This window comes from Schistocerca nitens, chromosome 8 (genome assembly GCF_023898315.1).
Source record: "Schistocerca nitens isolate TAMUIC-IGC-003100 chromosome 8, iqSchNite1.1, whole genome shotgun sequence".
NCBI lineage: Eukaryota > Metazoa > Arthropoda > Insecta > Orthoptera > Acrididae > Schistocerca > Schistocerca nitens.
The window spans coordinates 346,156,773-346,164,405 of NC_064621.1; positions in this window are offsets into that span (position 1 = coordinate 346,156,773).

The window sequence follows — 7,633 nt, forward strand, 5'->3', positions numbered from 1 at the left end:
AGAGATAGTTCAGATGTCACTCAGTACAATGAACATAAACTGTTAGAGAATTTTTCCGTCAGTGGAAAGAATGTTACAGAAAACTAACAGAGAAATTATTGTGAGTTCATCACTGCAGTTTCCAGTCTATCAGTGTGACAACATTCTAGAGTTGCAGCCAGCAGTACATCCTCTCAAGGCTTCAAAATTTGATTAAATGTCTGTGGCACTCCTTAAAATATGTTGATATGAGGCCCGACTCATTTAACACCGACCTAGCTTTGTCTAATAACGTCTGTGACTCATAAGGCAGTTGTACATCGTGTTTGCAGTTGTACTCGTCAACGAAAGTTTAATTATCCTAATATTGCTTTCACTGGGCAAATCGGCTTTCTCATGGCTGTGGCAACAGTGTGGCGTGTAGCTAAAGCCACCCTAGATGGCACTGGCATAGCAGAACAAGGGAAGTCAGGGCTGTATAGTAAGCAATTAAATGTGCAAGAACCATTCGACAAACATCTTACTTTGTAAAGGTTTTTTAAAGACTTCCAGGCCATGTCAGCGGGTAAAATATTGTTTACGCACTGTTCAATGCTAACTCACAGCAGTAAAAGAAAAAAGCAACAGTTTTCAAATGACAAGTCTGACCATTCCCTTGTCAGACAATGAGTGGACATCGTTTATCAGCAAATTTGTAAATAACTCTCCTGAAGCAGGATGTGCCGAGTAACGGGCTTAACAATAAAGATCCTTGGTGGTTTCATTACAAAATTTTGAAAATGCTGAGGAAACTGATTATTGTACTCTCAATGGAAGAAAAAAAAATCACACATACTCGGCAGGCAAGTTAGTTAAAATCGCATGTTTGAAAATTTCCGTGTGTAAAGCATACAACTGTCATAAATTAGCAAAAGATCTTGCTGGAACCAAGACAAAATTCTGCTCCTACATAATCACCAAGTGCATTGAAGGCTTCTATCCTGTCAATTGTCAGCCAGTTTGGCATAGCGATAGAAGACAAAAAGAACTGCTGAAGTTTAAAATTTTTGCATTCAAAAAATTGTTCAGGAATATCATTGTTTTGTAGTTGCGCAAACTCCTGTTTGGAAGACTTTGAAGTAGGTATCCCTGGCATTGAGAAGAAACTCAAATCGTTGAAAACAAATAAGTTGCCACGTCCAAAGTACTCTTCGTCGTTGTCCCCTTACTTGTATTTATTGTGAATTCTCGCCTAGTGCAAAGCCTCAAATGTCCCAAAGGACCTGCAAATAACTCCCATATATAAGAAGGGAAAAAACAATGAACCTGCAAAATTACAGGCCAATGCCCTTAAAATTGGTTTGTTGCAGAATTCTTGAGCATATGCCACGTTTGAATACAATAAATTGCCTTGAGACAGATAAGCCACTGTCTAAAAATCAGCACAGATTTAGAAAGAATCACTTGCACAAAACAGCCTGTCTTTTTCTCATACAATATCTTCCAAACCATGATTGTAGGGCAGCAGGCAGATTCAATATTCCGATATTTCCAGAAAATGTTTGGTACGGTGCCAGACTGCACACACACATGAGGATCCGAGCATAGGGAGTAGGTTCTCATGTTAATAGCTCAGACTTTTTAAGTAATAGAATCCAGTGTGAAGATGTTGATGGTGATTGTTCACCATAGATGAGGATATTGTTAGGTGTGCCCCGGTGAAGCTTTATAGGACAGCTCTTTCTCTCTATATACATAAATGATCTGATGGTTAGGGTGAACAACAGTCTGCATCTGTTTGCTGACGATTCTTTAGTGTACAGAAAAGTGTTAAGTGAATATAAAAGATAGATGATGACTTTGAATTTCTATTTGATGTGATGAGTAGTTACTTCCTGTAAATGTAGATAAATGTAAGTCATTGTAGATGAGTAGGGATAAGTCCTGTAATGTTTAAACACAATATTAGTGATGTGCTGCTTGACAGTCACATTGAGTAAATATCTAGACATAACACTGCAAACAAAATTAAAAGGAATGAGCATATATGATTGGTTGAAGGGAAGATGAATGGTCAACTTTGGTTTATTTGGAGAATTCTAGAAAAGTGTAGTTCTTCTACAAAGAAGACTTCAAAGAATGCTTGTGGTTGAGTACTGCTTGAATGTTTGGGATCTCCAACAGCTCAGATTAAAGGAATATACTGAAACAGTTCAGACAGCTACTGCTAGATTTGTTACCAGTAGGTTTAACAGGCCAGTATTATGGAAAATTTCCGTGAACTCAAATGTGTTCCCCAGAGAAAAGAAAATGTTCTCTTTACAAATCATTAACAAGAAACTTAGAGAACTGGTATTTGTGACTGATTGCAGAACAATTTTACTTCCATCAACATATGTCTTGTATAATTACTGTGATAAGTCAAGACAAAATAAATTAGGACTTACACAGATGCATATAGACAGCTGTTTTTCCCCTCACTCCATTTGCAAATGGAACAGGAATGTATTAATAATTGCCCAGTCACTTTAATGTGAACCACCACCTATTTTCAGTGCCAGTGTGTAATAACCACTCCAGATGGGAGGTGGTTGCATGAGTAGCGGAGGGTTATAGTGTTCGGGGTGGGGTGGGGGATCAGTGCAGTTGTCTTAATGCAGAAACGGAGAAATTTATCTGATGTCCAGAAGAGCAAGATCATTGGCTTTCGGGCCAAGGTTGGAAGCATTTTCAAAGACATGATACTGCGTGAAGAGTTTGACAGAGCACTGAAAGACCTAAGTCGAAACAAGGCCCCAGGAGTAGACAACATTCCATCAGAACTACTGACAGCCTTGGGAGGGCCAGTCCTGACAAAACTCTACCATCTGGTGAGCAATATGTATGAGACAGGCAAAATACCCACAGACTTCAAGAATAATATAATAATTCCAATCCCAAAGAAATCAGGTGCTCACAGATGTGAAAATCACCGAACTATCAGTTTAATAAGTCACAGCTGCAAAATACTAACGCGAATTCTTTACAGACAAATGGAAAAACTGATAGAAGCCGACCTCGGGGAAGATCAGTTTGGATTCCGTAGAAATGTTGTAACACGTGAGGCAATACTGACCCTACGACTTATCTTAGAAAATAGATTAAGGAAAGGCAAACCTACATTTCTAGCATTTGTAGACTTAGAGAAAGCTTTTGACAATGTTGACTGGAATACTCTCTTTCAAATGCTGAAGGTGGCAGGGGTAAAATACAGGGAGCGAAAAGCTATTTACAATTTGTACGGAAAGCAGATGGCAGTTCTAAGAGTTGAGGGGCATGAAAGGGAAGCAGTGGTTGGGAAGGGGGTGAGACAGGGTTGTAGCCTCTCCCCGATGCTATTCAATCTGTATATTGAGCAAGCAGTAAAGGAAACAAAAGAAAAATTCGTAGTAGGTATTAAAATCCATGGAGAAGAAATAAAAACTTTGAGGTTCGCTGATGACATTGTAATTGTCAGAGACAGCAAAGGACTTGGAAGAGCAGTTGAACGGAATGGACAGTGTCTTGAAAGGAGGGCATAAGATGAACATCAACAAAAGCAAAACGAGGATAATGGAATGTAGTCGAATTAAGTCGAGTGATGCTGAGGGAGTTAGATTATGAAATGACACTTAAAGTAGTAAAGGAGTTTTGCTATTTGTGGAGCAAAATAACTGTTCATGGTCGAAGTAGAGGATATGAAATGTAGACTGGCAATGGCAAGGAAAGCATTTCTGAAGAAGAGAAATATGTTAATATCGAGTATTGATTTAAGTGTCAGGAAGTCGTTTATGAAAGTATTTGTATGCAGTGTAGCCATGTATGGAAGTGAAACATGGACAATAAATAGTTTAGACAAGAAGAGAATATAAGCTTTCAAAATGTGGTGCTACAGAAGAATGCTGAAGATTAAATGGGTAGATCACATAACTAATGAGGAGGTATTGAACAGAATTGGGGAGAAGATGAGTTTGTGGCACAACTTGACCAGAAGAGGGGATCGGTTGGTAGGACATGTTCTGAGGCATCAAGGGATCACCAATTTAGTACTGGAGGGCAGCGTGGAGGGTAAAAATCCTAGAGGGAGACCAAGAGATGAATACACTAAGCAGATTCAGAAGGATCTAGGCTGCAGTAGGTATTAGGAGATGAAGAACTTTGCACAGGATAGAGTAGCATGGGGAGCTGCATCAGACCAGTCTCAGGACTGAAGACCATAACAAACAACAAGTCTGTAAATTGCTCATGAGCCACTGTGGTTGAGGTATACCACGCATGGCAAAGTGGTGTTGAGGCAACTGCAGTGCACCACAGTGCATGGGTGAATGGGTAAATAATGGCTGTCGAGTGAATAGATATACAGCTGTTGAGCAACTGACCGCCCAGGTGAGCCAAGGGGCTGCCAACAGTATTTCCTCAATAACCGTTTCAACGAATGTTGCTGCATATGGACCTTCGCAGCAGGTGCCTGGATAATGGACTCATTCCGACTACTGTTCATTGGCAACAAAGGCTGGAATTTGCACACCAATACTGCAGCTGGACATCCACTGAGTGGTGACAGATGGCCTTTTCAGATGAACCACATTTTATGTTCCATGGGATAGATGGCTACTCGCATTTACAGCGTGAAATTTCTGAAAGTGAAGGCTCCAGGCTGGAGGAGAGAGTACTATGGTGTGAGAAATGTTCTTTTGACATTCCCGAGTGATCTCATCATTCTGGAAGGCACAGTCATTCAATACGAGTGTGCATCTATCTTCGGAGACCATGTCCACCCCTATGTGCAGTTTGTTTTTCCTCATCACGATGGGTTCTACCAGCATAACAGTGCAATGTGTGTTGCAACTCGCAGAATCTGTTGGACCATTTTGATTGGACTGTTCATGCAGTGTCTCGTCAACTCAGAAATGTAGTGCCTCTGGCAACAACACTGTATTTGGCATGGCTCTACAGCTGTGTCGGTACCTTCCAGAACCTCACTGAGACTCTTCCTGTTCATCTCGCAGTGGTCAGTGCTGTGAAAGGTGGTTATTCAGGTTTTTGACAGATGGTCACATTAATTTGATTGGACAGCATAATAAACCATCACTATACTGCTTAGCACTAATCATTCTTGAGTGATATAAGTCTGAATAAATCAGAAAGAAAATTGCTACTTTGAGAATAGCAGCTTCCTCATCAATTTTACTATATAGCTGCTGTTTATTTGCTATTAATAGCTAACTATTTAATAGATTAAGGTATTTTCAATTTATAATACATGACTACTACATAGCTTTAAAATAAACACTGCTATTTGGGTTTCTCCTTTCGACAGGAATGTGCCCATATTTATTGCAAATTTCCGCTGTTTTTGAGTTTATTACTTGAGTTTGTTCGTAGCCATAACCTAAAAAGAAGTTCCATATAGTTTTACGACATCAATAACTTTTAATCCAGTGTTCTCTGCTGCAGTAAAATCCCCTTTGTTGGATGTTAATTGGGTCAGTTCCTAAAGTGAACTTAGTTTCAAGTTATTTGTTTACTGTTTTGTAAAACATTGCACCAGTGAAGTGTGGTGCACAAGAGAAATAACGTGATGTAGTGCTATGCAACTTTTATCTGTAGAATATATTTGTGGATATGGATTACTGGTTTCATCTGCCACACTACTCAGTCAGCTTAAATAAGGGTCTCCGGCTTCATATTGACCTGTTAGACAGTGATTAACTTTTAATTACTCCAAAGTCAATACTTAGAAGCTCTGTAGCAATCCATATTCAGAAACATTCAGAGGTATAACCACTGAATGGAATATGTACATTGCTAACAGTTCACACACTACCTCCAACTGGCTCCTAGCAACTTTTGCTGATAATCTCCACAGCAACAAATCATACATTCCAAAGTCAGTATGGAAAGAGTCACAGAAAACCCCACACTCAAATTTCTGTCGAAATGAATATAATATATTGGCTTCAAAGCAATACCACTATCCAGCTAGATGCTTGGATCCATAACCTAATTGCTCTGGATACTGTGTGTCTGCACACTTATTTAAAGCCAACACTTGCCTAGCAAACTGGACTGACAGAAATCCTCTCCCACTTACAGGAACATATTTTTGGATTCTCACAAATTTCTGTACTGCAAGAAATAGCTCAGCTGATCATTAAAGGACTTCTCACCCACCTACTGAAGTATAGGGTATCCCTTTCAAACCATCCACTTTTCACAGACCCAGAAGAAAAGGCTACAATAGATATGGTAATGAAACTGCACCGTATGCTAGATCTCACAGAATTAATATTTCCACGTCAGATGTGCCAACCATTGCCGCCAGAGTGCAGCATGATCATATGAAGTGAAAATGGCGACTCCACAGCAGTGCAAACAAGAAGAAATGTGATTTACAGAAACAAAATCACAAATTACTGTGCAAAGAAATTATCGTAGGTTGTACAGATCTGATTCACCTGGTGTGAAAACAATTAAGAAATTGTTTCTTAAGTTTCTGGCAACTGAAAATGTTCTGAAACATTCTGGAAATGCATGTCGTAGTGTTTTGGAAGAGACAATGGAGGACATCCAACAAGCATTTTTCAGAAGCCTGTTTAAGTCAGTTCAGCTGGCATCTCGGTAACTCAATGTATGCCAAGCCACACTGCATCGTGTAGTACACCAGCGTCTTCATTTTTATGCTTACAAAGTGCAACTTCTGCAACATCTGACGCTGAATGACAAGCAATGCCAAAAAAATTTTCCTACGCGTATGCTGTGTCTTATTGACATTCCTGGGAAGGTTTATTATTAGATGAGGCAAGCTTTCATGTCTCAGGAACTGTTAACTGACATGATGATTGGATTTTGGGCTTGCAACATCCGCATTCTATCATTGAACATGTTGTGATAGCCCTAAACTGAATGCCTGGAGAGGAGGAGGAGGGGGGGGGGGTGGCTAATGCATGACACGATTGTTGGGTCATTCTTGTTTGCTGAAAACACAGTGTGCAAGACAGTGTATCCACACATGTTGGAGAAGATGCAAGACTTGCAACCCAGCATCATGTTTCAATAAGATGGAGCTCTGCTGCATAGGTCAACAAATGTTCTCTGTCACTGAATTGGAACCAGACGACCCATTGTCTGGCCACCACATTTCCCCAATAGTAATCTGCTGGATTTCTTCATGAAAGACCGCATGTACGTGACCAAAGTAGACAATATTTCTATGTTACACTGTTATATCATTGATGCAATTGCAAAGTGACAGCGAATGTGGCAAGGAAATGAGTAGGGACTCTATATTTCTCATACTACAAATGGTTCACATGTAGAGGTATACTAATCAGCGCTGCCGACACTGGCTGCTGCAGTGCTCACACACCCTCCCCTAAGTTTTCTGGGGTGCTCAGCACTGATACAAAATGGGGAAAGAAAACACTTCCTCCTCCTCTTCCTCCTCCTCTTCCTCCTCCTCTTCCTCCTCCTCTTCCTCTTCTTCTTCTGCACATCAAGGCTTAGGCACTTGTGCCTGTTCCACCTTCACTTTCCACTGACAGCTCATAATGTCCCGTTTTCCTCTTGGCTGGTACATCGTGGCCAGATGTGAGATTCTCCTTGCACTCACTCATTGCAGCTAGGGGATTTTATACATATTTGCTCTCTTCACAAT